Below are 12,094 nucleotides of genomic sequence, written 5' to 3'. Positions count from 1 at the left end.
CTTTAGGAAATTTCGCCTCTGATTTGCTTCCCCCCTCCCTCCTGCTATATCAGCTTTTAGAACTTGGCCCCGACTTTGAGTTCTGATTTCGGTGCAGGGAGGCCAGAAGATTTTCCTTTGGGGATATTAAGTTACAAATGAGGTCTGGTGCTTTTGGCCAAGCTGTTTACTGCACTTGGCTTGCAGCTGGGGCCAGTAGATGGCGCCCACCCTCCGTGCCTGAGGATCCTGCTCGCCACGTGTGGTTGCCCCGCTCCCTTTTTTTCCTCTGTCCTGAATTAGCAATATTACCAGCTAAAAGTTATTGAGAAGTTACTAAGTGTCTGGTAAGTTACTGTGCTAAGTAACTGTAGCATAGTTTACATAAATTATCTTTACATAAATTATCTCATTTAATCCTTACTGCAACCCTTTAAGGTAGGTATTGCTGTTCTTAATTTATGAATTTTATGAATGAGGGTAATTTACCAAGTAATAAAACTAGTTCAGGCTGAGCCAAACCAGGATTTAAACCAGGTGGTGATTTAGAACTTTGACCTCTACATTCTGTTTCCCCAATTATTATGTTATGATGACGATTGGGTGCTAACTATGTGACAGTTTGTAGTTTTCTTCATTTTAAAACTCATAATGTTCTCACCAAAAAAAAAAAAAAAAAATGTTAATTAACTTGATGGGGAAATTCTTTCACATATATGTGTATATCACCACATTTTACATTTTAAATATCTTACAATTTTGTTTGTCCATTATACTTAAATTTAAAAAAACCTCCTAAGATCCTTACGAAATAACTACTGCTATTCTGCCATCTTAAAAGTGAGAAGATGGAGGGGTAGAAAGGCTAACTAATTGCCAAGGCCCAGCTAATTAGTGGGACCCAGGCTGTATCCAGATTTCCGAGGTGTGAATCTCAAAAAGGTTTACCTTCTGAGAGGTGACAAAAATGAGAATATTGACCCACTTGAGTTCATTGGGGTTCTAGGATTTGGGAGACACCCTAAGAGTGTCTCTGTAAGCACCTTCTGCCTCCTGGAAGAGAACTCTCCTTAGCGGGCTTAACATGCCGGGAGGCAGCCTAGGCTTTGAGCCGCGACCATGTTCAAATCCTGGCTCCTCTGTGTGGCTTCAGCTCCACTTGCCTCCAGTTAAACTTCTCTCAGCTTCTGCTCCCTTGGTTGTAAACATGCGGTATCACACTCCCAGTCTTGTAGTGTTGCTGTGAGACTGGAGTCCAGGCAGGGAAGGGATGTCCTTTTTCCAAGAAATGGTGTCCCCTTCCCCTCCCTCTCAGAGCCTACAGGTGTAAAAAGGTCCAGGAGGAGTTTTGGGCACAACTTTTCCTAAGTGGGTCAGAGGCCTGTTAACTCCAAAAGACACTGGAGTAAAAAAAAGTGAGACTTTATGTTGCAAACTTGGGAGACGCAGTCTCCAGCAAAAACCTGAAAGTGTGCTCCACCAAGATGAAGGGGAGGCTATTTAAAAAAAAAACCCACAGAAATTCCTAATCAAGTTACTAATTAGGTCCATTGGACAGGGCAGGTCTCAGGTTATTGGTTGAGAGGGCAAACCAGGAACCCTTTATAAGAGCTGATGCAGCTGAAGTAAAGGAGCTGGGCACAGTGCGTGAAGCTGACAGAGATTCTTCACTGTGCACGGAAGACCATCAGATGACCTCTAGAGTCTCATTATTTATACAATTTGGACCTTCAGTTGACCGTGGGGAGTCCATCTCAGAAGGTAAAGTCTTTCTCAGGGTCCACAGGCCCTTGAAATTGATGCCTTCCTTTCTGGAGGTGCTGAAAGAAGCAATTATTTCATGCCCTTATGTGTGGATTTGCTTGAGGTCTCCTTCCCCTTCTGGCCTTGGTGGTTTTTGTTCCAGGGCTGAACTTGGTGATCAGAGGGTTGAACCTATAGTCTCCATGGTCTTTTACACTCCCAGAATTAACCCCTCCCACCACCTCCCCTTTCTGGCCCTTTTCAGATTTAAGAGCTGGAATCAGTTGTTCGTATGAAAAATAATACAAAAATTTATAAATAACAAGACAAGAATAAACTCATGTTTCATGTACCCACAACTGTGAACCTACTTTTGCCCCGCCCTGGACTTCACTATACGCTTTCTTTTCTTTCTTTATCCAGTAGATGGCGATAAGTCTCCATTTATTATTATTTTTTGTAATCCAGTTTTTACTCCAGCCTGTGTTGTGGGAAGAGGCCTTGGGGAGTGGCTGAAACAATTCAGACTGAGGGGACTCCTCTGGGAGGCATTAAGCACCCCTCAGGGCACAAAAAGTGTTCATTTTCACCCAGAGGGACTTCTCTAGAGCTCTTTCAACTGTGTTTCCCCCAACACAGCAAGCACAGATACAGATTTTATATTTGTAACAAAAGATATTCTATTTTCCCAGAACAAAGATATATATATATCTTGCTAAATTCCAGAGGGGACCCAGTCGTAATGGTTAAGAGATGAACCCCATCTCACCGGTAAATCTCATGGTATTTTGCAAGGCATGGACGTATCTCAGTGAGTTTTGGGCCACACCTGGGAGCTTCTTAGCAAGGCAGGCTGTGGAATCAGACCTGTGGAATCAGAATCTACATTTTAACAAGCAACCCAGGTGACTCCTATACTCATTAAAGTTTGAAAAGTTCTGGCCTCCAGGATCTCAGATGGAAATGATTCCTCCTGCCAGCCCCCAAATAGTTCTCTATAATTCAGTGAGGAGTAATAAGCTGGCATTGTCATCATGTGTCATATTTGCAGTGTTACTATTCCTAAAGGACATTTATATATAGTCCTATTTGGTCACTGTACCTTTCCAGCAATACTTTGGCTCAATCTCATTTTAGTTGAGGTAAGGAGGCTCAGAGGTGGGGGAGTATCCAGTAGAACTGAGACATGAGCTCAGGGTTTCTGAGCCCATAGTGATTGGATTTCAAAATAGTAATAGAAATAATAGCTAACATTCCGTGCTCGCCATGTACCAGGCTGTATGCTAAGTGCTAAATATATTATTTCTTATAATTCTAAGGGAGGGTACTATTATTGTCACTATTTCATAAAAGAGAAAACTGAAGCATAGAGGGGTCAATACACTTGTTGTAGGCTACACAGCTGCTAAATAAGTGATTGATCTAGGATTATAACTCAAGCCAGTATGACTCCAAGCCCGAGAACTTAAATGTGGCAGCTTTAGCTCTCTCTGAGGACTGTATAAATTTCTTGTATATATGTAATTTTGAAACACTTAACTATGATTATAATCTACTTTTGAGTAAATCATTATTTTGAGCTTAAAATAAACAATTATACCAGGATAGTTTCTTCCCTAATGTTTAGCACCTTTTCTTAGTACCTGTATTAGTTTCCTAGGGCAGCTGTAACGAAGTACCACAGAGGGAATGGCTTAAAACAATAGAAAGTTACTTTTCCCCAGTTCTGGAGCCAAGAAGCATGGAATCAAGGCATCAGAAGAGCCAGGCTCCCTCTGAAATTTCTAGGAGAGGATCCCTGCTACTCCCTACCTTATGCTAGTTTGCTGGTAATCCTCGGTGTTCCTTGGCTTGTAGCTGCATAACTCTTAACCTCTGCCCCTGTTTTCACACGGCTTTCTTCCTTGTGTTGGATTAAGAGCCCACCCTTCTCTAGTATGACCCCAACAACGTAACTAATTGCATCTGTAATGAGCCTATATCCAAATAAGGTCACATTCTGTGGTACTGGGGATTAGAAATTTAATTTTTTTGGGGGTGGTGGTGCACACAATTCAACCCATAACAGCATCTCATAAGGTAGAAACATGGCCAGGTAATGTGAGTTCCAGAATCAGAGTGGTAGGGTTCAAATTGTGACTCTGCCACATAAGTTGGGTGACTCAGAGCAAGTTGCTTAGATTATCTGACCTTCACTTTTCTCTGTCAATTAGGAGAACCTCATAGGGTTGTCATGAATTAATACACCTAAAGTACCTAGCCAGCCCAATGTTGTAGTAGAAACAGCTGGTGCACCCCTTCCGAGCCATGGCTAACAGCTCACACCAGTGACTTTCTATGCATAATTGCCCTTGGCTGACAGGAACCACTTTGTTAGAGATGCCTGGGAGGTTGACCAGGGCAGGTTGACCTTGGTTTACTGACTAAGGCTGGACTTACCTGAGGCCACATCCTTGCTCAGCTCTTTCCTGTTGCCTCATTCTCTCACAGTCCCTCCTGAGAGCACTACCTCAGTAAGTTATGTGCACCTGAATCCCTGCCTCAGGCTCTGCTTCCAGAGGACCCTATTCAAGAGGAGTGCCCAGGATGAAAGCACAAGATTGATGTTGTTATCACTGTCAGGGAACCAGGAATTAACTTACCAATCTTCCTGCCTTTCCCATGATTTGATACTGCAATTATGTCTTCTTTTTCCTGCTGTTCATCTTCTAATGCCAAGAATGGCAAAGTTTTCCCCATACACATCAACTCATTTCTGGGCTGAGACTGTCCAGTCCACAGGCAGGGGGAGCTGCTCCTTCATTGCTACTGGTCACCTCCGAGAGTGCTTGCAGATTTGGGGCATCTCTTCACCATACCTCAACTCTGGACTACTATGGGCCCTTCCTTGCTCCACTTTGGCACCCCATTTCCCAGTGCTTGCTCCTCTGTTGTTTATATAGAGAGCCGTCTGCTCTGTAAGAGACTCAGGGGTTAGAAATTGCTGTTGGCTTAGCTAAACACAGTCTCACCTATCTGTCTTTAGGTTGGCTGGGAACACCTTAGCCCCATCCATAGTGTCATCGTCTTAATATTCACTTACTGAGTAATGTGTGGCAGACAGACAGTACACAGTATCCATAATAAGATGAATATTAGTTCTAACCCTCCCAAACTCTTTGAAATTGAGAGTGACATCCTCATTTTATTAACAAGGTGCAGAAGGTCTGAGAAGTTAGGTCACTGTGGTCATGCAGCGGTTGAGTCAGACTTTGAATCGCAGCCATCTGGTGGGGAGCCAAGTGTAACTCTCAAGTTCCTTATTGAAACTACATTCTCTAAAGCAATCAAACCATGAACCACTGATTTTCTCCCTGTGAATTGCACTTTTTAATAGCTGGTGTTCTAGGCCATTCCCAGCAAGGTGAGTTGTGGCTGTGTCATTTCTCATAGTTTACTTATAATGATGCCTTGGAAAGACCTTATTAATTGAGCTCCCAAGCAATGCCTCCTCCTTTTTCCTTCCTCATAGCCCAACCATTCATTAGGATTAGGTTACTCTAAAATTTCCAGTTGGTACTAACCTGTGGCAGATATCTGAATTACTTAACAAATCACAGGGGTTTATGAAATTGCACAGGGAAAGGCTCCACTAACGAGCTCATCACACACAGCAGTTCCCAGTCAGGCAGCCTTCCCTGATCAGCCCTGGCCTCTATCCCCTTATGTCACCCCGTGCCTTGGTGGGTGGGTATCTGGCTCTTGATAATTTATGAAGGATGAACACCTGATAAATGGAATGTGAATTCAATGGAAGCCAGTTGCAAAGGAAACCTAGAAATTCTGCAAAGGGTGTGGGATTTCGTGGAGTTGGTGGAATTGATGTTAGAAGGCTGTCTGAATTGCATGCATGCTGTTTGGCAAAACAGGATTGCAGAGAACCCTTAATAGCTGAGGCAGTGGGCAAGGGCGAGGGTGCCTGAGCTTCTCCAAGAGAGAATGATTAGAATGTAAAATGCTTAGGAGAGTCCTTTGGGAAAACGGAGGAAGACTTAAGGTATAGGGTGTCCCAAAACTCGTGTACACACTTAAAAGCTGATAGCTCAATTGATGTTTCTTTCTTTTTAGATTCAACCCATTGGAATTAATAACCATTCAAAGCATGTATACATTTTTTGGGGGACACCCTGTATTTTTAAAAAATGTCTCATTTGCTCTTGCTGTGAAAGTTGAATATAAAATCAAGAATGCTCCGTTGTGCAGTCACGTAATTATGTGGAAAATCATGCCCAAGGAATCAATATATGATTTATTCTTTGTTCTGGAATAACAATGACCTAAATTTGGTTAAATATAAGCAAAAATAAGTCAATTTCTATAACTTTTCATTTCAGTTTTTAAACCTGGTCATCACTATTAACTGTGACATTTTACTCTCCTTTTAAGTAGGTTTATTCTCTGGACATCAAGGACAATTAACTGTGGGGACCAGAGAACCTGCCCAGAGGAAGTTTATGATCTTGCTGGCGAGGCTTTCCTAACTCTGGGGACAGGACAGGATCCCTGAGGAGTGAGAGGATCCCTTTGCCAGGTTGCAACTAGAGTTTAGCTGGGAAGGGAGCAGGTGGGAAAAGGAACGTGGACGTGTCTTCCGCTTGCAGTCAAGATCTGCAGACTCCTTAGCCTGGTCCTGGCCTTGCTCTCTTTGGCTTTGGAGAATACTCTAATTTTCTGCACAAACCTTCCTGCCTGCTGCTGTCAATAACTTGGTGACAAGGCTCTTTTGTCAGCTTCCTGAGGGAGCTCATGAAAAGCACATTGGGAGTTAGCAAAACACTGGGGCTCTAACTGCTCCTGAATGAGATGGAATTAGAAAAATTGAAAACTTAATTTTCAATTAGTGTACATTCAGGCAGGAGTGGGAGGGATTAAGGAACGGCACCTTGTTTGGTTAGCACACTTTTTAGAAGACATGCTTGCAAGCTATTAGTTAGCACCTTCCTTCCCTCCCCTTCCCACGGCTCTAAGTGCTCCTCGCTCTGCAAGACTGACTCAGATGCAAGTGGCATTAGCCACTGGATGTGGGATGCACCCTGTCGCCTCTGAGACTAGCTTGTGTGTGTCAACCTTGCTGTGGACTCTGATGCCATGAGTGATCTTGGCACCCCTAAGCATGCGTGCCCTTCTGATGGCTTAACATTTTTTTCCCCTCCAACATATTTGATCATAGTATGCTCACTATTGGGCCAACATACTTAGCGTAGGTTCAACATTTGGGGTTTGTGATGAGAGAGTGGGTTGAAAGTGGGGAGGTGAATGCTGCAAGAGAGCGGTATGAAGTTGGGTGTAGGTGATGGCAGAGGCTGCCACTGATCACGGACATGAATGGTTTAATGTGTCCTCTGGTGCCTTCCTCCCTGGTTTTACATAGCTCCTGTCATTCTCTCTCCCTTTCCCCTTTTCCTAAGCAGAATGCTTTACCAGGCTCTGAGTGTTCTGGCAACCACAGCCTGATCCCCTTGGTTGGCCCTGTTTTCTCCCAACACTTTGGTCCCTGCAGTGAGTTAACCGGAGATTCAGTGTCTCCAAAGCGCTGCCTTAAGGAACACGTGAGCACTGAACGTGTGTGTTTACAAGCACTGTAACTGAAAACTATTAATTCAGTCAGCAGAGCCATAACTTCATTAGGAACTTCTCACTGTCAGGCGTCGGCTGGAGAAAGTGTGCCACGGTGATTAAACATGGCATTTCAGACGTCACAGCAAGGCCGCCGTCTTCTTGGCAGGTGCTCTTCCTCTTGGCCCACTCCTTCCAACTCTTCTCCGATCCAGCAGAGCTGGCTGCACATGTTGGAAGCAAGTGTTTCATTTTTATAACAGACATGGCCACTGGCTCCGCAGATCTGTCACTAGGGTTTTCCTGACTCCTTCCTCGACCTTGGCTCACATCCCAGCCCCAAGCTCCTGGTGACATCTGCTCCCCACAGATTGGCCTGAACAAACTCCAAGTGCCTTGACTTAAGGCTCTCTCTCTCGGTGAGTGCAATCCTAGGCGAATGCTTGCAACCTTCCTCAAAGGCACCGGTGTCTTCAGCACCACTGGTGACATCCTTCCCAAGGTTAAACTCCTCTCCAGAGAAGTGATCGCCGCACACTGTTTATTCAGTGACTCCTCTGTCTCTGCCAACCGAGCTGTAGGCTTCCAGCCAGTTTCCAAGAAGTGCTGGATTTAACTGAAGAAAGGGTGAGAAAAATTAGCAGCTCCAATGCTAACACAAGCTTCCAGACTGACACAAGAGAATGGGAAGACGTTTTGGAAAAACAACTTCTGCTAGAAAAATTACCAATGAATCCTGGTAACTCAGAAGCAAATGACTTAGAGAAATAAAACTGAAAACTAGGGTTTGGGGTTTTGGAGGGGTCTTAGAAGTCTTGTAATCTTTTTATCTTATGAATGGGGAAACTCTGACTTAAGAGGCTAAAGGGCCTGCCCAGGTAACTCCCTAGGGAACGGCGGAGAAAGGCCTCTGGCCTGAAGCCTGACATGCTTCCTGCAGCCTGCTCTGTGCAACACACCCCACAGTCCGTTTCTTCTTTCCCTTTGTGAAGGCGGTTGAAAAGGTTTTTGGTGAAGATGCCAAAGCTCATCTACTCATGGTTTTTAAGGATGCCAATATGCTTCTTCCCAGGATTTAGGGGCATATCAGTCAGAGCTCTTTCGGTTACAAGGGAAAGAGAGACAGCTTGTCCAGAAGGAGTTATTAGCCCGTGGGATCTAAAGGAGGTTGGCTAACCAAATCATAGAAATCTGGGGTAGAGGAGAGATTAGAACAAAGACTGGAGTATCGTGAGACCTTTCTTTGTTTTTCACTGTGTCACCTGCATCCTGTCTCACTGAAGATTGCTTTGCTTTGCTTTTTTCTCTTTTTCACAGGGCTGGAAACTAATGTAGCAACAGCTCTGTTTTCCACCTTACAGTTCCTACCATTGGAGAAGACTTAATCGCCCATCTGTTGCCTCAGCCCCTAGTGAACATGGGGTTGGGATCTATAAGAATGTGGCTACCCCTATATAATTCTCATGGTTAGAGTTTATATGTGGGGAGGGTGGGCAGGGAATGACATTTCCACCAGAAGGCAGGTGCCGAGTCAACAAAATGACAGCAACCCTGTTATAAAGGGTAACCTGTCTCTTATTTAATGAATTCCATTTCACCTTGATGTTCACCTCTGTAGATTCTGAGATGACACTTAATTGAAGGGGGAGACTTCTAGTTTTTCAGTCTTTCCAACCACCTTTCCAAATATAAGGCAATAAAAGTTGACAAACATAATAAGGAAAGAAAAGCTAGTTGAATGCATGTCATTGGGTTGGTCGAATTTGAAAGGGAGAGGCATAAATTTATACCCTGCTATAGTTTAATTAATCCAATACTCGGATTTAAAAACAGTATATTTTTTACTGATGAGTTTGTTCGTCATTTGTGGCCATACTCCCCAGTTCTGGTTATAAGCCCTTCTGTTGCTCTATCATAGAGGAAGCTGAGGTCTCAAAGCGACATTAACATCTTTACCTCACTGGTGGGATATTGGAAGGCATTTTTTTTTTCTTTTTATAGTGACTCCTAGAGTATAACACTTATCATAAAGTGAATATGAGTTACTGTTGCAACGCGACTATAAACCTTCCATTCCTTTTCCATTTGTAGCTTTCCTGATGCAAGGGGATATTCTTTGGGTTCTGGTAATGATTTTATCACTTTCTTGGGCGGAGGTACAATTAGATCAGCACTCAGTAGAATCATCATCATAATAACATCAACTATTGAGTGCTTATAATATGCCACTTACTGTTAGTTTTACGTGTGTTCATTGATCCTCATAACACATCAGGAGTTTAATATAATTAAATATTATTCCTCCTTTGTAGATGGTATTAATAACACAGATAGGTTAAGTCATTTGTTCAAGGTCACACAACTAGAAAGTGGCAGAGCTGAGTCTTGAACCTGGGCCATCGGGATTTGTGGAATGTACATGAAACCATCATGCTATGCCACTTGTGAAGTGGCCAGATACTATTATGGGATTTAAGGAGTTTTGGAAAAGCCTGTTCAATTTCCTCAAATACTTTACCAACCTGTTGAATAATGACCTAGATTTATTTAATTCAAAGTATCAATTTTGCTGTTAAAAATGGAAATAATCCTGGGAAAAACATTGTGTTAATTTTGATTAGTAAGTTACCCTTAATTTCAACTACCATTTCTTTGCTCTAACTCATTTACTTGCTACGTTGGAGATGGTATAATCTCCATCTTCCAGGCGAGGAAGGTGGATGGTATAATCTCCATCTTCCAGGCGAGGAAACTAAGACTTAGCTAGGTTATTGATGGCTGAAGGCACATGGAAATAAAGTGAGCAAGCCAGAATGTGAACCAGGCCTGCCTCATTACCATCCCAGTGCGCTCTGTAATGCTTGCAAAGGAAGTGAAATTAACCTTTCAGATGTCTGTTGGTTGGCAGAGCAGGTTTTAATAGGGAAGAAAGGTGGAAAGTGCAAGACACTGTGTCCTTGCAGGGGTAAAAGTGGGGTCCCTTGAAGGATGGGAGGCGGCTGGTATATGAAGGAAAAAAACTCTCTCATTTTGCTGCCCAGAGAGAAGGGAAACATTTACTTAGCTAATGTTCGGAAGGCTCTGGCAAATAGGGTGTTAATACTCGGTGTAGTCACAATTACTCTGTACCTACCAATTATGGGAAAACACATCATTTTGGGGTAATGTAATTACGTTAAATAGCACCAGTCATGTCGGCTTGGGGCAGCCCCTAATTATCCACTGTACCCAGACACCTCTGCCTGGATCAGGAATAATTGGTGTAAAGCAGCTTCGCGTTTCAGGGTTGGCCCCAGTTTTCCTCTGGAAAGGTTTCCTTGCTTTCTGATCCTCCCGCGTGTGTGTGATCTGGAAGCAGATGTGATGTTAACATCTCCAATCTAGGCGAGGCAGCATTTCCCCAAGCGAGAAAGGATTTGGGAGGCATGCTTCTCTTACAGGTGGGGAACCCCGGAGGGCCAGGACTGCCTCGATTCCTCTTTTCTCTCCCCATCTCACGGGGCAGGGAATGGGGGCTAACTCATCCTGCGTGTCTCCCACGGTCCAGGGGCTGTGCTAAGTATTTTGCATATGTTTCACTATGAATTCCCAAAACAACCCTATAAAGGAGATATTAAAATCCACACTTAATGGAAGAGAGAACTACGTTTTCCAGGGGAAATGAAACAACTTGCCCCAAACCATAGGATTAACAAGTAGTACAGCCAGATTCATCTTCTCCTAAAGCCCGTGCTCTTTCCGCTCCTTCCCAGTAGGTGGCTAATAAATATTTATTGAATAAAGGTGGAGGGGGCTGCACATATTTGCACGGGAGGATGGCCCTTTACTTCCTGGTCTATTTATCACATCAGCTTCTTCAGGATTAGATATGTAGTTTGGTTAATTTCTAAAAATTGTTCTTTCCTTCTTACCTGACAACCCAAATCTGATTCCTTTTAGTATTTGGAGAGTGCCTCCCAGTGATTGGTGTGTGTGTATACAGTAAAAAAAAAAAAAAAAAAATCAAAAAAAAAAATCAATCAATTGTAAAGTTAATCTGAATAAAGATCCTTGGGGAAAACCCAGGTCTTGGAAGGAAAACCTGAGCTGCTGTGTGGTGAAGAGGCCCAAAGGTATGATAAAGCTAAAAAGGGTCTTATTTTTCTTCTTTCTTTGATATCTGGATTTGGCAGTGATCTGATTTAAAAATGAGGGGAGCACAGCAGATGGTGTGATTTAGATTCACATATAAAATGCTTTTCCCAAGTGATTTGGAGGCCCTGTGGGGCTTTACAATTACAATAGCTGAGATTATTGTCGTGTATTTTTTAGACAGTGTTTTGGTCATCCCTGATGGACCACTTCTCACCCGAAAGCAGAAGATGCAAGAATAAGCACCCCCACTTAAGAGATGGGGAAATGGGAATGGAGGAGATGATTAAAAAATAGATTTACCGTGGGAGGCATCGGCACAGGTCACTGTGGCCCTGAGAGCCCCGCCTGATGGAATTCAGTTCGCCCTCAACAGAAAGAGATATTATTACAGTGGAGGTCAGTCACTGACATGTACCGGCAGTGGGATTTAGAGCTTCCTGCTGACTGATGGGCCTCACCTTTTCAAATGAATTTCCTTTGCTTATATAAAGTCTCCTCAGAGAAGCTTTTAGTGGTCTCTGTGGAGTCAGAGAAGTTAGACTTTTCTGTTCAGAACTTATGATAGTCAACCTGCAACTGGGCTTCTTAATTAATATCTAGAAGAGAGAGCTGTTACTTTGGAAAACCCTCAAGCTCTTTCATG

This window comes from Miniopterus natalensis, chromosome 11 (genome assembly GCF_054644295.1).
Source record: "Miniopterus natalensis isolate mMinNat1 chromosome 11, mMinNat1.hap1, whole genome shotgun sequence".
In the NCBI taxonomy this organism is placed as follows: domain Eukaryota; kingdom Metazoa; phylum Chordata; class Mammalia; order Chiroptera; family Miniopteridae; genus Miniopterus; species Miniopterus natalensis.
The sequence above is the reverse complement of the archived record's forward strand: the minus strand, read 5'-3'. Positions refer to the sequence as shown.